This window comes from Chinchilla lanigera, unplaced genomic scaffold (assembly GCF_000276665.1).
Source record: "Chinchilla lanigera isolate Chin_1 unplaced genomic scaffold, ChiLan1.0 scaffold00003, whole genome shotgun sequence".
Classification (NCBI taxonomy): domain Eukaryota; kingdom Metazoa; phylum Chordata; class Mammalia; order Rodentia; family Chinchillidae; genus Chinchilla; species Chinchilla lanigera.
The window spans coordinates 45070593-45089629 of NW_004955404.1; the positions used below are offsets into that span (position 1 = coordinate 45070593).

Here is a 19037-nt window from a genome sequence, read left to right on the forward strand (position 1 = left end):
CCATCACATAGCTCTATCCTCTGGGGCACAGTGGCAGCAGGGGTGGAGGACCGGAGGTGGCACTGACTCTTCTTTACACTAAACATAACCTAGATTATTGCATACCCAGAGCTAGTCACATGGCCCCAACAGAATCACAGGAAGATTTGGGAAATGTAGGAAGGGACGTAAAATATTGGTTGAGCTGTGTTTCTGCCATAACCCTCAACATTACATTGTTTGGGGACATTTGCCACCAAAAACATTATGGCTTCATAAAGAAAACTGTACCTGTGCTTCCCTCTGTCACTGGGCTTTCCAAAACAGGAAGTTCCCACCAAGCCAGTGCTTGGCTACTTTCCCTAAGGTTTCTAGCTAATCGCTAGATAAAAGGGAAGGAGGTTATTAGGTGTTGTGCCATACGGAAATATGCTGTTATTAGAATTACTCTTTCTTCCCCTTTTTCTTCCCTGTGATAGAAATAATGGGAGCTACCAGTGGTGCCACTAATTAAGTGGGGAATGTAAAGAAGAGAAGCAGGTTTCTACTAGTGGGAGAGAAAACTTGCGCTCAGAAAAGAGAAATTTAAAGAAAACAACATACCGTAGACAGATACCGGAGTGTTCTATTCAGGAAAATGTTTAGCGTAAAGGTATAATGTTTGCAGTCAAAAGCCTAAGGTGGAAGCCAGAGAAACAGATGTGCTCTCTCTCAGGAAAAGGGTTCGCCTTTTGGGATTGACAGAGAATATATGGTTGGCATGTGAGGACCGAATGAGCAGTGTGATTTCAGGGGGAAACAAGGGCATACCTAAAAGTTTAGAAAGAAAAAAATAGCTCTTTCAACCCAATTTAAAGACGAGAAAATCTAAGTAAGGCCATCCATCACTCTAATTCATCTCCAGCAGCCCAGGTAAGGTCACCAACTGCTAGCCTTGCCCCTGTGGGCTCTGATTTCCAACTGTTCAAAGTCCTAGGGCTGAAAGGAGATCTGGAGAAAATCCAGCAATGAAGTAAAGTGGAATGAATTGCTGAAATTACTTCTTAATAAAAACCTGGGATTAAGAGCAGTCTTTGCCTAAAAGTATTTCTAAAAAGAGTAGGATGCAGGGAAATAAATTAGGGAGTCTATTATTAAAATGATTCTCCCTTTACTCTGGATCTCTTGAATAGAACCAACGTAGGCACCTGGATTATTGGGATTGTCTCATGCCCCGCCTCCCACCTCATCTGCTTCTGCGTAGCTCAGGACAACAGCCAGGGTTTGCTTGGTCAAATGTCGATGTGATTAGGTAACTGCTCAAAACAGCTCAGTGGAATAAGGGACCTACAAGGCCAAGGCATCTGTCCCTCTCATCTTGCTGACCTCCTTTCAGCCCTTCTGGCCTTGCTGCCTCCTCTCAGGCTGCCCCGGCCATCTTGCTATTCCCAGAACATGTAAGTCTTTATACTAGCTGTTCCTTCTGCCTGATATATTTTCACCTCCAAAATATATGCACACTCACTCCACCTATTCCTGCAGATCCCTCCCCCGTTTTCACTTTATGGGAGTGATTTACTTTGGCCATCCTTGGTAAAATTGCCACATCAACCCCCAGCACCTTTACCCTGCCTTTCTCTCCGATATGTTGGTCACGCTGACAGATTACATTTCACAGCACTTGTTTGGCTCTTGTGAGCCGCTGCTGCCTGCTGCCTCACCCCCAGAATATGAGCCCCACAAAGGCAAGGACTTTTTCAGTGTTGTTGTCTCCTAGAAGAGAGCTGACTCATGAAAGAAGTGTAGCAACTGACTGATGAATGAACAGGTATAAAAATGATGCCGAGGGACCACTATTACTTCATTTTTATCGAGTGTATTTTAACAACAGTAAAAGAGGAAACATCTGAATTTCAAGTTTGTAAAAAGTTAACTTCAGAAATCAACATTTTTTTTTTTTGCATTTTACCTCAGCGAACACTTGTGAACAATTATTGGGGACCATTCACCATGCCAACCTACTTTTCGATCTATTAATCCTTGCCATATAGTATTTGTGTTGTGCGTAGAAAATAAATTACCTCACGCTGATTAAAGGAAATAAGAATATTGCTTACTACCATTTTTTTAAGGCCTGGAATGTGGCTTTGTGCGCTATTCCTTTTGCCAGGATATGCAATTATGATACTTCTTCATGCACCAATTTTGCCACTTTTGTTTTTGACATTTGCTCAGTAATATGTGCACAATTAACAGTTTTAAAAACACAGATAAAAGGGATTTTTCTTATACTTTATCATCAGTAGTATTGTTAAATGTGATTTTCATAGTCAAGTTGTTTCAGCAGCTGCTATGCTTGGTAGTGCCAATTTTGAAAGGTAGGAGGTTGTCCTGGAATGTTTGTTGTTGTTGATTTTATTTGCTGTTTTGAAGCAATAAAATAGCCTGTGTTCCTTCATTAAAAAGACATTCTAAGTTATTTTAAGCCCTTGATAAGAACAGTTTACCACAGAGAATCAGGGTCTGCAGACAGGAGAAGACTTTAAACCCTCCTATTAAGCTCAGGGTGAAACTGTAATCAGACAACCAATTATTTAATTTTCTTCACGATGTACTTTATAACTGTCAGTGCAATAACAGAGCAAAAAGTCATACAAGCATGAAATGTATTGTTAAGTATAGGAAGGGAGAAGACAGATCTTTGTAAAAGGTGCTGTCCCTATTTGAGTAGTCATAAAATAAGCATTTTTGTTTATGCATATTTAGGCATATGTTTTATTGGACTTTCATATAACTTCCTTTGACTATTAGAATTTAATCATTTTTTTAAAATCTAGCAGGGCTGAGGATATAGCTCAGTGGTAGACCATTTGCCTAAGATGTACGTGACACTGGGTTGAACCCCCAGCAAATACCCCCAATCCAGGAACATCATTTGCATTTAAGGAAAACTGGACCTGGCAGAACCAGTGTTTTCAAGCACAATTCACATCCTAAAATTGAACATAATGAGCTACTACTCCTAAGCCCTTTCTTAGAAATACAAAACCACATACACAATAAACAAATAGCCAATAATTAGCTGAGTGATTTAAAGTTGTTTCTGCACTCATTCCCTGCCTTTTACAATAGACATTTTTTCATAGCTTGTGTAGACGCGAGAGCCAGCCTACAGTCTTTACATTCCAAGTTGTTCAGTGGTGAGCTTCAAACAAGAGTCAGATTCACTGAAGAGAGGAACAATGCTTAGATCTGTCTCAACTTTACAATCACACATCTGTCTGAGCCCAAGAGGCAAAGCAGTCTCCCGGTAGCCATGGTGACTAATGGCCATTCATACTGTATCTGTTGTAGGAATGTTTAAATAACTCACATGAAGTGTTGATAGATGCTGGTATATAAACCTCAGTCTTTTATTTGGAAAACCATTTTTGCCCTCTCATCTATCTCATTTCAGAACGGAGTTTGAGAAGGTATATTTATTAATATTTCATATTGAAACACATTAAGTTTTATAACTATAATTAGGCTATATAGCCCTCAGTGTACCATGTGCTAAGCAAGTTTCTAGTCAAGTTAAATGATCCAGAGGTTTGAAATGGGATACTCCAAATCGCTTGGGAACGATTCTTTCATTCATTTCAAATGCAATTAAAAGTTTATTTTATAAGTAATAGGATAAAATTACAAATTCACTTTGACTTGCTTGCTGAAAGTCAAAGAAAATACATTTCAGTTAATAAAACGAGATGGTTTGGGTTTCTTTATTAATGATTTACATAAAATAGGGAGCCCACTTAATCACATACAAATAGGGAAAACAAAAAGCAGTGCAGAAAATTCAATTTAGCATTACCGAGATTACTGCCGCACAACTCTTTATCTGTACTGGTGTATAAAAACACTCCTCACAGTGCATCAATTTTCACAGCCATTTAGTAGATTAGAAAGCAATTGTAAATAGCGTAAAACCCACATTAACTCCTGTCAACATCCTGCCTTTTGCTCAGTTATGGATTTGTTTAAAATAACAGTGAGATCTAAAGTGATTGCATCGACATCACAGATTGTATTATAAATATGAATGAACCCACTATACAGGGATGCATTGCATTATATAGCAGGCATTTGTCATCCCTGTCATGGTAACAGGTCTGTGACATAAGGCAACATGACATTGTCTCCAAGAGATAACTCCACGTGTCCTCATATGGTAATCATAGCAACCAACAGGTTTTTAGACTGTCCTAAATTTTATACTTTAATATTGTGCCATTAATAACCATCTGTTGTTTAATTTTCAAAAATCAATCCAGATAATATGAAATCCATGGAGTTATTTTTTAAAATGATTATTAATTTTAATAACATATCATAGTAATTTTTAGATTATCTGGATTGATCTCTGCCTAAAAGCACATCACTACAACTGCTGCATCTGAGTAGAAGCCAGTGGATGGGACTAAGGGCAGTTAAAGTAGAAATTCTTTTTAATGAAAGGTAGGGACAGTATCCTTCCCTTTTGAGGTTTTTTGCTAGAATTTAAGAAGTCGTTGCTTTCTTTCTTTACAAGATGAGGGTGGATCAGTCTGATTTGGTTGTGTTTTCTAGAAATACCTGCACTGCGAAGTTTTGGTGGTAGAACAAAGAATTTTTTGAAAAGATTCAATGGATGGATGGATGGATGGATAGATGGGTGATACGTAGATAGATAGATGAAGAAGAAAAGGTAGCAGTGCATATCTTTTTCACAGCTTGGTAACAGATCTTTTTCACAGCTTGATTCAGCTTGTGTTGTCATTCTTTCTTAGATAAGGGTCATTTTATTCTTAATATCCTTTTGTTAGAATATTCTTACCCCGGTAAAAACTCTGGTACTAATGTCCTGAATAGATTTGATGGTCTTCAGAGAGTAATCTTTTTGGTACCAGGTTGGGGCCCTGAAGGCCCCCTAAGCAAAGGTGAGGAACCGAGATTCAGCCTGTCACCAGACTGGGTCTGAGAGATCCCCACAACTGAAATGAGGCAGCTAACCCACCCTTTGTAGAATAAGTTTGCTGAATCCTGTCCCTTAAAAAGAATTTTTTAGGACCAGTTAGTAAGAGGCACGGGAAGGGTTGTGAGGCAGAAGTTGAAAGGTACACACTTAAAGAAATAGTGTGGGCCCTCAAGAGAGAGAGACGCTTATTTTCCAGAACAAGGAACATTTCTGTTTCTCTTGAGGGAGTGGAAACCCCCAGGGAAAGATGGCCCACCCTGCAGAGGGGAGGAGCCCATTCTACAAGGATGGACCCTGACTTTTGTTGTGTTATTTTAGAATAGGTAATTTACATAGTTTTGAGGATCTCTCTACCTGCTCTTTTATTTTAGGATTAGGTTTTTGCTCTTTATTTTTCAGTTATACCAATTTATGGAGTTTTAGTATTCCTAAAAAGTTATGGTTGTGATGAGTCTAAAAAAAAGGAACCTACTTTAACCCCCAAAAAATGCTGATATAGATTGCCATATGTGATTTGGCTGGGTACTAAAGGTATATTTTTTAGTTATGATTTTTTTGACTTCTTTTTACCTGTCTTTCATTTGTTCTGTCCTACCTCAAGCCCAACTACAGACAGGGCAGCTTGCAGGTTTGCTGACTTCCATCACAGAAAAAGAACTTTTCAGGACGCGTCAGTAAGAGGCACAAAGGGAGTTATTGGGCAGAATTTTAAAACTACACATTGAAAAAAAAATAGTGTGGCACTCAAGAGGAAAACAGAGAGACACCTGGTGGCCTCCAGTCCTGGGCATACCTATGGGCACTTGAGTATGTCTCTAGGGCGGGTCATCTAGGATGTCTCTTCTAGTCTTTGGGCTTCGCCCATGTAGTGGGTTAAAATGCAAACCATTTCCGTATTAACGGTCTCATGGGGTTGGTAGGAGGAGCCCAGTTTACAGGTGAAAGGCACAGACAGGCCCAGAGCCCACCTGTCCTCAAGGCCCTTAGGAATTTTTCCAACAAGGGGAAAAAGCTTGAATAACTTTTCTGTTCTAAAATTTAGTTTTTCTTAAAAAGTACCATTTTAATATTACAGCTTTCCTGGTCTCCTGTCTCTCTCTCTTCCTTCTATCCTGCTTCAGTTTCAATATTAAAACCAATATTAGGTCCAGTTTGGCTGTGTATTGACAGTTCACCTATGAGCAGATTATTTACCTGACTGTAGAGCTCACCTTATGAACTTTGCTAGTAAAGTTTTCTGATACTCAGAAGAAGGAACAAGTTATCACCTGCTGGTTTGTGGCTAGTGACTTTAACATGTGAATCTGTGATCTGTGCTTCACATAGATTGTATTCATATGTACTACATTCTGCCCTTGTAAATATTTGGAGGAATCATCCAGATGTATTATAACAGGGTTCTTTCCAGACATGTAAATGGCGAGAGAGAGAATACAGGTTCAACATTATTTCCCCAGCCTTTTCTTAACTCGTCCTAGCGTGAGCCATCATCCGAGATCCTGTGCAGGGAAGATCAGAAGAGCACTGTAGCACACAGCTCTAGGGAAATGACCTTCGTGCTCGGCTTCAAGTAAATACTGGCTACATCTAGGAATATTTTACATCACTGCTTTTTCCCTGTGAAGGGGGAAATGGGACGGCCTACACTGTATCTAGAAAAGTCTTGTTTTTTTAAGTGGGAACCAGCGAGACAATAAAACACAACCAGTAATCTATAAAATATATTCACTGGAAGCTGTGGCAATGGCTCAAAGTAAGATAATTAGTATATTCATTCATTATATACTATAACACTTTATGATGCTTATAGAAATATTCATAGTAAATTATTCAATCAAATACATTTTGCATGAGGGTTTTATGAACAAGTCTAAAAAATTATTTTTGACTAAATTCAGTCAGACAGATGGATGTTGTTATCCAGGTGGTTGCGTATTTTTTGCTTGATAACCTATTTGGCAATACTTTCGAACCTGTGAATATTTATATTTCAGGCCCTCTCATTAATGAAGAAATCCTCATTCAGTACCAGATGTTTCTGATGACTAAACAACTTTGTTTCACTCTAGAACTGTAACCTTTTTTTTTTTTCTTTATACTTTGTGTTTAAGGTTTTCCCAAGAACAAGGAACAAAGCAAGCATTTACTAAATCCTGTATTCACCAAGAAGCAATGTGAAGGGCTATTTTCTTCATTAAGCAGAAATGTAGGCCTCCCAAGAACATTATTTATTTTAAACATCAAATATTGTAGAAGCTATAAAAATTAACTGGTTTATAACGTTTTCAGTTATTTTTCTTCTTAGGTTAAAGTGTCCAACAAAGAAACACATTTGACTTCAGAAACTATGAAACTATGCTTTCCTGTAGCATATTATCTAACTTTTAGTTGTGAAGTTTAAGATGTTTTCTACAAAGAAATGTGCTACTGTGATAGTTTAGTTATTATGAGTAGGCAGTCAGAGCAGACTAATGACGGGTCAGATAGCCCAGCCAGGCTAAGAGCTAATTCAAGCAGCTAAGCCAAGCCTAGAGACACAGAAGATACAAAAACAAAAATGAAAATGTTAGGATGAGAATAGAAGGATAAGGACCTTTCCTCCCAGGAAGGAGGCTCCCCCCTCCCCCCACATAACTTGGAAAAACTTAGAAATGCAAAGGAACAGTTTCCATTCAACTCAGTTTCTGAGAAACAGCTAAAAAACTACTGTCCTATAAACCCTAAACCCACCAGGCCACTTTTTAAAATGAGTCCCCATACTGTGTTTCACTGTAAAATGCCAAAACAAAATACAGTTGGACCTCTGCCCTTCTTCGTGTATTCACCAAGAGCTTTTATTGTTTTTACTGTTATTTCTATTAAAGACTACTAAATTCCTCCTTTTGTCCATAGTTTTATTCAACTCCATGGTTTTATTCCACTCCATTTTATTCAAATAGGATTTATATAAAACCGTTTCACTACAAATTAAGTCTACATGATTTGTTTAAACGATACCAAATCATTAAGTGTGTCAGTTTCATACGCTTTTTAGAATAAACTTTAACCTGAAAAGAGATTTTCAGTTCCTACAGCAAAATCTTTAGTATCCAGTGGAGGTTGGGAGAATCATACACTGTAGTCTTAAATTTTTTGCTACCCTCCTCTTCATTTTATAATTAAGTCCCTGACTTACTAATATTTGACTTGGAAACTTTCACAGATAGGAACAGACCTCATTTTTTCTTTATACTTCACATTGTATATTTGTATCAAAGGTGTATAAAACTTTGTCAGATTTACAAACCTTCTCCCAGAGCTGGTCACTTGTAAGTTAGAGACTTTACTGTATCTTAATTAGATCCACTCAAATAATCATTTTTTAAACACTATGGAGGTTGATTATTGGTGATAATTTCACAGCCTATAATATGTAATAATCTCACATCTATCCTTTTTCTATAGTGATAAGCAAATCCATATTGGAGTATTTGATGACCTTGTATTACATATAGCACTGTTACATATAGTTTAGCATTATAAAAATAAAGCCACTTATTTGAGAAATTACATTTCAGGGTATTACTAAGGATTTTTTCTTTATGATGAATTTAAAGTACTACATACTAAACAGGTTGTCCTTTCATAATCTATATCAGAAACTATTTCCTTAAACTTACTTTTGGCCTTACTTTCTGAATAGGAATTGTGAGGATCATTTAGCTTAAAATTAAAATATTTAACTTCTGATATAAATTAAGGTTGCGTTTGTCCTGTAAGAAATTCAAATTTGTCATACTGTGTGGTAATTCCTTTGTCTTACTATTTTAAATATATGCTATGTAATTTTTACTGTTTTCAAGATATACTGTTTTCAAGATATCCATGCTTTGTGAATTTTGCATAAACTTTGTTAATTTTTCTCTGATTAAGAAATGCACTATTTTGGTTGTACAATTAGTTTTCATATTAGATTGCCAGTAATTCCAAGGATATTACCGGCAGACCAAAGGGCATTTGTTTTGATTGTCTTACGTGTAGGAGAGAAGGACTTTTACTGGCTTCCTCCCGTGGAATAGGTTCATACAACTGTACCGCCGAGCTCTCTGGCAGTCATCGTCACGAGATTGTATAAAAGCACATCGGCCCAGGTCATGTTCCTGCTTAGTGTCTTCTAAGGACTCCAGTGGCTGTTTGAGTAAAATCTCAGTTTTTGCCAAGTCCTAGACCGCCCTCACTCCCGGGCCCCAGGCCACCTTCTCTGCCTTGGTCCAATCCCTCTCACCTTCAGCTGCAACCCTGAAGTCATGGCGAGCCTGCCATGAGATCTTGCTCTGGCTCCTCCTCATTGGAATGCTGTTCTGACTAAGCAGGCCTTGCTGACACTCTTTATAATTTGGACCCCAATATAATGTTCTCATAAAAGCTTTTCTGTAACTACTTTTCCTCTAAAGCAAATCAGTTTCCCGTTATACATCATCATCGTGTCCTTTACATTTTCTTCATTGCCTGTACAAGTTATAATTATGTATTTGTTTGATTGTTTAATGCTTGCCTCTCCCAAGAGAATGTAAGCTCTATGATTAAAAAGAGTTGATATCAGAGAAAAGACTTCATTATAATCAGTACTTTACACTTTTGACGGGTAAAGTACACCCAAAATAACTCCCAAGGAGCAGTACACAGCCTCAAAAGACATGAAGTCAAGGAGAGTCCATGTGGTGTCAAACAGAAAGTGTACGAAGCTGAATGTGGGTGTTCCGGGATTTCCATGGAATGAGTCACACCCTGTTCCGCTATATCATGCTGGCACCTCTGAGCCTGAAACTCCTTGTCAGTAAAGGCCTAACGCACTGTGAGCAGACCCTTCAACCTCTACGACATTGAGCGGAAGAGTCTGTAGTCTCTGGACTTCAAAGAGGGGCTGTAGTTGCAAAGCTTCCTGAGAATTTCAGGCACAGCAAGAATACAGAGCTTTGAGAAAGGGAAGTGAGTGCAGGATGTGGAGTGACTAAAGAAAGAGTACAACTAATCCTAGACCTCAACCTTTCAGTTATTTAGAAGAATGGATAAGATTTCTAGTGTGAAAGCTCCTAATCTTGTTCTTTTTTTTTTTATCAATTTCTCAATGGTATAAGAAGTCTGTTTTTTCTTTTTTGAGACAGGGTCTCACTATGTAATTTAGGCTGCCTTGAACATACATCAATCCTCCTGTCTCAGCCTCCTCAGTGCTGGGATAACAAGCATGTACCACCATGCTCAGCTTGAGAAAATAAGTTGCATCCTATTTTTAGTAATCAAACATATAGAACGAAATAGTATCAATTACAGATGATATTCTACATTCTAAATTCTACATTTGGGTTTTCAAAATCCTTTCTGACTTGTCTTAGAATCAGTTCTTTTAGTCCTAACGTGTGCATTGAATAAGGTTTCTGCTGAAGATTCAGGGTTAATTTTAACTAATGTTTACAAAAGATCAGTGAACTGTATCTTTTTGTTGCTGTGACACATGAAAGACCTAGTCTACATAGTCTTGCACCCCCTTGCTCAGCCACGTCCAAATGGCTTATATGAATATAAAAAAGTTCTGCACAAATTTAAGGTGCATGTGAGCTAAAACATTTTCCTCCTTGTTTCTTTCTCTTTTAGCTTGGTTTCTTCACTTTTCCTTATAATTTTACATACTTTTTTTTTAAAGACAGGTCTTGCTATGTAGCTTAGGCTGGCCTTGAACTCACTGTGTAGTCCAGACTGGCCTTGAACTTTGGCCATCCTCCTGCCTCAGCCTCCTAAATGCAGGCACTACAGGAGTACATCCCTATGCCCAGCCTAGTTCTACATGCTTTAACTAAACTTGATCTGTACAGATAGGGAAATATCAAATGAACTTTCATCCTGAAATTTCTGGAATCACATTGTACCAAGACAGTTTTTTATAGTTAAAAAACTATAATTTTGCTAATATAAAACATTAGTGTAACCGAAGCAAGCATACAGAAATGACTGAAATCGGCCCATTTTTATTTCCATGATTTATCCTTTGAAATCAATCTCTATTTCCTAAAACAATAGATTAGGCAAGCTTTTAAAATCTTTGATTTGGTCTCCTAGTTCAACTACAGATTGGTGAGACTAACAGTATGACACGCGGGCAAGAGAACGGTGCCAATGAGATGAATAAGGCGACATTTTAATCTTTCACGCAGGACAAAGTCTGTACAATTTTCTCAGACTAGCTGTCCTTCCTTTGGAAAACCCAGGAAGATAAGATAACTGAAAAACCCCCAGTGTGAACCGATGTCGGTTATATACCGGCTTTGATGGTTAGTCTTTCTCTAGCAATCACGTTTTTATTATTAAAAAACAAGTGAGAGTTGACAGCCCTCCTCCCTCCTCCTGTGTTCCTGCCGTCGTTTCCTCCAAACCTCAGGCTCTGTCGCATCTGAGCACTGGTAGGTACCCCGTCACTCACCAGCGTGCTCCTCTGTCCTTTGGCAGACCACCGAGTCCTCACGTGTGGAGACCGGCTCAGGTCTTACTTCCGTTGTAAGCCCTTTGGCTCTCAGTTCCTCTGGCCTGTTTGCTGCTGCAGCTCTGTGCTCCCTCTGTCTGGGTTAGCACTTACTTATAATTGACTTGCTTTTTTTTTTTTTTTTTAAGAGAAAAGAACAACAAAAAAAAGATAAAAATAACACAAAAACGATAGAAATACAGAATTCCAAAAAAAGATGACAGGAAATTAACAATGGTTGTCGTATTGCACACTGTTATCTTCAAAGTAGTTGCTCAGATTATCAGATATAGGCATTTAATAGTGATCAAACAATTACACATTAACTGTTCCTTTCAATAAACCATTAGAGGGGCTGGGGATTTAGCTCAGCGGCAAAGCGCCTGCCTGGCAAGCGCAAGGTCGTGAGTTCGGTTCCCGGTACCGGAAAAAAAAAAAACAAAACAATAAACCATTAGAAATTAATAGTGCAGTTGACCTGCTTGAATGATACGCTTCTCTTTGCCAGATCTGATTGCCTGAAGGTCTAAGATCATACGCATCTTTGAAACCTCTATTCCAGCACAAATGGTTGGTCAGTGCATAGTAGGCAGTCCATTGCTGGTGCTTCAGTGCCTGAATTAAGCAACCAGTTACATGAAATATCTGAGAGATAATCATCTACTTGGAAACCAGTTGTATTCCCAAAGTTAATTTTTAAATCAGTTGTTTTGGAACTCACAAAGCAATTTCCCATAGAAACAATGTTATAAATGTTATAAATGGTGTTTAGGTTCCCAGGCTAGCCCTCCAGAGTCTATTTAACCCACAATGTAGCTGAGACATTGTGTCGGTATAATGAAAAATTACAGAAAACAACACTGTTGCACATGTGCAGTGTTTTCATTACATTAAGCAAATACAATTTCTCTTTGGTGTAGAAATGCAGTCCAAGGCAAATTATACCAACATGCAGGTGTAATATGATCTAGTGACAACAGCAAGACAGCTGAATATAGGCAAAGTTCTCCACTAACTTTGTAAGTTCTTTCATTTTAGTATACCTGACTTCTACAGCCAATCTGGGAATTCTTGCCTGCTCCCACAGAGGAAAAATGTAAGGTTACACATACACACACACGCACACACACACAACACACACACATTGAAATATTTAGAGTACTACATAAGCGCCTTCGTGGCATAAAGTATCCACAGACAAAAGACCTTGAACTGAATTAGGGACCTTTAATGGGGTGAAAAAGTAGCAGAGTTGGAGTTTAAACCTCTGTCAACCTGGCCCCAGAGGTAGGAGCTGGGGCAGCGCCCTGTTATCCTTCCTCTATCCCAAGTAAATCTCTCTGGGTCTTAAGTTTCTTCCTGGACAGAGAATGTTGTTCAGGTTAAATGTTGCTTCATTTGTTTCAGTCTAGATGTCTGTGTTTGACATGTTTTGGACAGCCTGGTAACTTTGGTGGTATCAAAAATGTCCTGGTAGATCATAATTACAAGTTTTCAGTTTTCCATGATTAGCTTGCATCAAACACTGCTTTGTATACATTACATCTATACTCCTTGAGACAGCTTTTCCTGGTCTTGCCTACCTTAAAACCAATTTGTTCCCCAAGACTGACCATCAAGATCTATGTAGAAACTAAGCTCCTCGTGTTACATCTTCACCCGAACTTGCAGAATAGCAGTTTTCTTGTTTCTTACTCAGAACGCTGCTTTCTTCCATGAAGAGGGAAGTTTTCCGTCGTGCTTTGCCTAAGAATTTCTCACTTAATTTTGCTGCAGATACATACTCCCGCAAACTGTCTAATCAGATTTTATTTTCTATTAAGAGCCATCTGTTTGCTGATGACTACTCCGTTTTTTTTTTTTTTATTTTAGTGCCATCCATTTTAGTTCCTTCATCTGTTTATACTAGGCCACCTGCACTTGCACTCACCCAGCGCATTCCTTCCTTCCTCTCGTGTGGCTGAGGAAGAGGACAGGGCACAGACAAGAGTCAACCCTCCTCCTAGCAGAATATTTGCTCAAATTTTTCGCTCTGACTACAGTTGCTGTCTCCCCAGGCTGCATGTAAGCTTCCCCAGATACCTCATGGCCTTTCAAGAGACTCTCCTGGAACAAACTAAGGAAATTGCTAAGCTCTGCCAACCTTTAATTTTCTGTAACAGGCGCAGATTTGTCTCTTCCTAATTGCTGCTTTCCTTTGGAGTCCCTGGGTTGACTGCTACATAGTCAACATGCAACCCCGCTCATATACAAGCTGCGATCAAAAGATACGGTGACTGTTGAACAGTTATTGCAGTGAAAGACACGTTGCCAGGAATCCCCCTCGAGGTGCTCCTCGTTGCTTTAAACACACTGGTCCTGTTGTTCTTGCCACTTCCTCAAACAGTTCTGGAAGGTCTCTTTCATGAGTTCCTTTTGAGGTGTAAGCAAAACAGCAGTGGCTGCTACCAACCGCCATCCAATGGAGAGGCAGGCTTTCGAGGGCTTTAAGGTGCGTCCTGATTCACCTGCACGCAGGATCCAGCACTGTGCAACTTCTTCTGACTTCCCCCAAAGTCACAGTGAACGTGAAAGGTGAACATTCCTGATCCACCCAGGACACTGAGGTAGCCGTCACTGTGCAGCTACACACGCTCACAGAAGAGGGTTCCAGTCTGCTTTAGACACTATCAAGAAAGACGAGATTAGGTGGACCGTGAGAAGGATTCGTGGCCATGTGTCTTTTTGTGTAACAGATTGTTTCATTATTTTTTATCACATCTTGTAGACGAATGCTTTTTGATAAAACACTGTATGAAATTCCCAACACTGCTTGATACTAAAAAATGTTAGACAACCAGTGCACACTACAGGTGCTCTGCATTGTTTTCCTGGCTCGACTGCCTGAAATATTGCTTGGCCTGAATTATACCCACCTGCTAAGTGGTGTCTTTTTAGCCTTTATAGTAGATTTCCTCACAGTTGTCTCTCATATGTGTAGGTTCTATTGTTACTTCAGCACCCAGGTAAGATACTGCCATTGTAAAGCCTGCCTTTACATAAACTCCCCTTCGGGGGACCTCCGTTCCCCTTTTTATGTGCACAGCTCCTTTGGTACAGCAGTGACACCAAAGATGAGCCAAACTAAGCTCATCTCATGTCCCTGATTGTTTGCAGACCAATGACAGCATCTTAAATTTCTTAACGTTTCCTAGCTCTGTTGCTTAGACATGTATAAGGTGCTCAAAAAACGTTCATTGATTTATTATTAAATTATGTATGGACTTATCTGTGAGGTTGAAATTTTCTATTGATCCAATTTATGACCTTTTCAGCTATTTTTTTTTTTTTTTTTAGTGGTTTTGATTACCCAGGTGCAGTTTGGCCATCAATAGGTTACATCTATAAATACAAGTCTGGAGACATTTTTAATGTGCTTGGGAAAAGAAAATGAATAAAAAATTTCAGATTTCAAAATTGCAGATTAATATTGTGCTAGCGATTAACTGTAGCAAACATATTTTGAAGCCATTTATCTAGCTGAGAAAAGACAACAATAGAGCCATCCCTTGTGACTAGTTTCAATGGCCTCCTTTAAAATAGTCATTTCAAGTTTTTGTTTCCTCCTCCTTTTAATCTCTTATGTTATGAATACTATTTAGTTGGACTCCCAAAGCAACTGGGGGAAGAAAATCTTTGGTGTTCATTTTTGATAAAATATGAGACATTTACTTTTGTGAATGTTAGTCCTGGAGGGCCTCTATGCAGGCTTTTGTCCTCTGGGTTCTTGTATCATGCAAAGATTTAAACACCAGTGTGTTTCTGACCACCACAAAGCCCTCTGAAACATCTAAGTGTGAAAGTTTCAGTTGTTAATATGTGTAGTGCTCCATTATTTTAATTACTGGCAACTGCCTGATGGGGAACGAGGGCCTGTGGCTATCCTGCCTGTTGTCCTAAAGGCAGTTCACAGAAGCATCTCTTCACATTTCTACTTCAGTCTTTCGCTGAACTTCGCACTTTACCTGTATTTGCTTAACTGCCAACTCCCACTTGCGTAAAAAGTCTTCTAACTACTCAGCGACCTTTCAGCCTGGCACTAACACATCACGTGGGAGTGTCAAGTTTTGTCCTGACTTCTTATCAAAGGGGTTAAAATTCTCCTTCCTATATTTTGACCTCATAAATTTCTTCCTTCCAATAAATTGCAAAACCTTGCTGATTACAAAGCACATTAATAGACGTATAGATTCATATAGTTTTTAAAAATATGGATGGATATATGCGTACATGTATTGGATCAAAACTTTGATCAGCTTCAATTCCCTTTTATAATTTTTTAATTAAAAAAAAGTCCAAACTAAAGTATTTCTCTCTGCTTTGAACATGTTGGCTGATTTTTAGACTTGGATGAATTTCACTGTAAATTGCTCTTCGATGTGACTGGAGTACCCAGGAGCTGTCAGGACGGCTCAGTGATTTAACGCTGGTGTCCTGCAGCTTTGACTGTAATCAGCAGATGCTGCAGTATTACCATAAATGTTTTCCTAACTGCTTCTGTCAAAAAGAGAAAATTCTTCCTGCCCTGATCTGCTGCTTCTGATTAAATTCAGTTTGCTTTCTTTTGCATAATTAATGTCCCATGATGATCTCTAACCTTTTGTTTTTAATATTGCCTCTTGGTGTAGACTCATTCTTTATGGGAAAGCTCAACTCAGAACAGAGAGAGAGAAGTGAATGGTGCTTTTACATGTACCCCCAGCACCTCCTTGGCTCTGAAGCTGTTACTGTTGTATATACCGTCACTGTCAAAGATCATGAAAGGTTCTGGTCTTTGCAGTGGTTTTCATTGTCGGTCCTGTGCTCTGTTCGACTTCAGAAGGCTGTTTGTGTAACGCTTTGGTGCACATGGTTTTGCCTCAGGATGTATGATGATAGGATCTGCTTTCAAATATGCTTACCTTGGGTGTACAAACTGAGAATCCTCTGACACAAGCCGGACAAGTTGCTTGTTCTTTGCAAAACTTCCTATATTTCTAGTCCAAAGGACCTCAGACATTATATTTGGTGCAACAAAGTTAATGGGTATTTAACATAAGTATGTTTTTAAAAAAATCTTTCTTTGTCAGGAATGCATTTTACACATTATCTCAATAGGAAAAGACCTTGAATTTATTAAGTAGCAGTGTGCTTTTTTCTGAAGAGCCCAAAGTGCTTTCCTGTTTATTCTTTTAGAACTCACAAGCACTCTTGCCTGACAACTGCCTGTGAGCTGAATGTTTTCCTTTTTTCAAGTGGAACACTGATGTGAATAGATAGCCTTTATGATGTTATTCTTACAGTATAAGATAAAAGGTACACATGACATCTCTCAGCTTGTAAATAAAGCCTAGAGTAACTGGCATATTTATAATTTAGAACTGCCCTGTAATAATTCTCTAAAACTAGGTACTGCCTATTTCCTTTGTTTCAAAAGAAAAGATGAATAACTGAACTTCTTACTTTTCTGGCCTTATCTTTCTTCTATAGGATAGTCTAGTAGCAAATATGTATCATACTGTGTTGTCATTTACCTTATAGAATCAAAAACTTGAAAATGGAAAAGAATCTTAGAGATCACAAAGTACTCGCTTCCTGAGTGATGAACCTGAGCCTAAATAAAGTCACAGGCAGTGCTACATTTAGTTTGGAGATTTTCAACTTTTAACTACTGAAATGTTAACTTTGAATGTTAGTTTCAGTTTATGTCAGATTAAAACCAAATAAAACAGAAGCACAGAAATTTCGAAACTGTGTCAGTCCTCAAAAGGTTTCAAAGAAAAGCAAGATTATGATCAGCAAAACTTCTTTATCTGTTTTTCCCTACTCAAACTGTTACTATAAACTCTCTATAAACATGATTGCCTGGATCTCCAGTCAGTCCAGTGCATTATCCTTTCTCCATGCAATCAACAGCAGTATCCCTTTTTTACTTCTGCTTATCTTCTCTTCAAATTAACCAACGACTTGTGTAACCAGCACTGCCCCTGTTTAACAAAGCTTGTTTGTCATCCAGGAGACAATGACAAGGAACCACTTGAAACTGAGACTCTGAATTTTCATTCTGGTTCTGTCACTGGAGTAACCCACTTAACTTCCGGGCTCAGTTTCCTTGTTGGTAAATAGAGATAAACAGTACCTCCCAGGAGGACTCAGTGGATACTGTGTGTGCCGCCGTGGGCATAGACCCGTGTCTGTGACACCTGTATTTGACAGCCAGCAATACTAAGGAAACACTTAGAAAAGGTAACAGCACAAGAACAAGAGGGCTTCGACTTAATTAAATAGAAGTGCTTCTTTTAGTGCTTCTTTTTAGTGCTTCTTGCTCGTAACCTCCATTGTTACTAAAATTCTTTTTAGTCTCTTTCTTCATTCCTATTCATGAACAAAGTACGTTAGTTATTACCCAAAAAACAAGTCACAGATGTGTGTCTTTGAGATGCTTGAAGGTGACAGTGGAAGAAAGCTGTTTATAAAAGCGCCAGCATCTTAGGAAAATGTAAAACATCTCTCTGGCTCTAAGAGAGAAAAACCTTCTTACCCCGCAACTCTCCTCCTCCTTTAAGGCTTTTTATATTTTCTTTCTTGCCTTGGAAACTCTAGATCACGGAAGCCTCAAAGTTGATTTTAAGTGCATTGCTGTTACCATGCTTTAAGAAGAAGCTGTTGGATTATTTTAAATACTGAAGAGCTGTAATTCATAAGCGTTATCGCTCCTGCTTTCACCCACTGTATTAGTCAAAATTTGGATATCCACCCACCTTATTCATATAGGGGAAAGAAACTCCCAACCTGGCAGATATTGGTTTGAATTCATGTTCTCTAAAATTGAAGAATGAATTTTAGTAACAATGGAGGTTACGAGCAGAATATATTTATTGGGGGAAAGAAAGCTTCTGTCTGAGAGAGTGACAGAAGGGGTTCCAAATGGGTTGCCAAGGAACCTGCCTTTTTTAGGGACTGTTATAGAGAAAATTTAGGACGTGAGATGGGTCCAAGGTGGGAAACTTGGGAACTCACAAGGTAGGCATGAGGTGGGACAAAACTACGACCAACCAATACGATTACAAGTATAATTGCTCAAGTAAAACTGATTAAACCAGAATCACATAGGAAAGCAAGTCATGTAGCAAGTAGGCATGAATACAGAACAGGGGCTTTTACTGTAGGGGGCTGGGTTAGTGACTCCCCTGGCTTCCTCAAGGTGATAGAGACCTACTTAGAGTATCAATCCTTGATGTTTATCCTTAGGGAAGTTATGTGGATGCATTTGTTTTATCTTTTGTCTTGAGGTCTGGCCCACAGCAGAGGTACCTGTCTCCCCCACAGCTGCAAGGCATCTTGTCTTCTGCCCTGGCACCTTTGAGGGGCTAGCTCTATCTGCCTATATTTCCATCTAACTTAGTTGTCTACAACCATAGAATCCATCTTCTGAGTGGTCACAGATGTACAGTTTGCAGCTAACCAGGTGAGCCAGGTGAAATTGTTTTCAGTTCTCTTTCATGTAAATCCAAAGAACAAACAAATCAATAAGTGTACTGCTTGATAACAAAAAGGTGGTTCTGTGGC

General features: G+C 38.8%; 1 protein-coding gene and 1 long non-coding RNA gene across 3 annotated transcripts in view; one reads left to right on the forward strand and one right to left on the reverse strand.

Annotated features, from left to right (window-relative positions):
* Positions 1 to 11581, reverse strand: part of LOC102005660 — a 28649-nt gene extending 17068 nt beyond the window's left edge. For both annotated transcript variants that reach the window (XR_259339.2, XR_001234995.1), the window contains exon 1: positions 11412 to 11581. This is a non-coding gene — a long non-coding RNA (uncharacterized LOC102005660). The remainder of the gene's footprint in view (positions 1 to 11411) is intronic.
* The window catches only part of Diaph3 (diaphanous-related formin 3), a 453636-nt gene that overhangs the window by 417285 nt on the left and 17314 nt on the right, over positions 1 to 19037 (forward strand).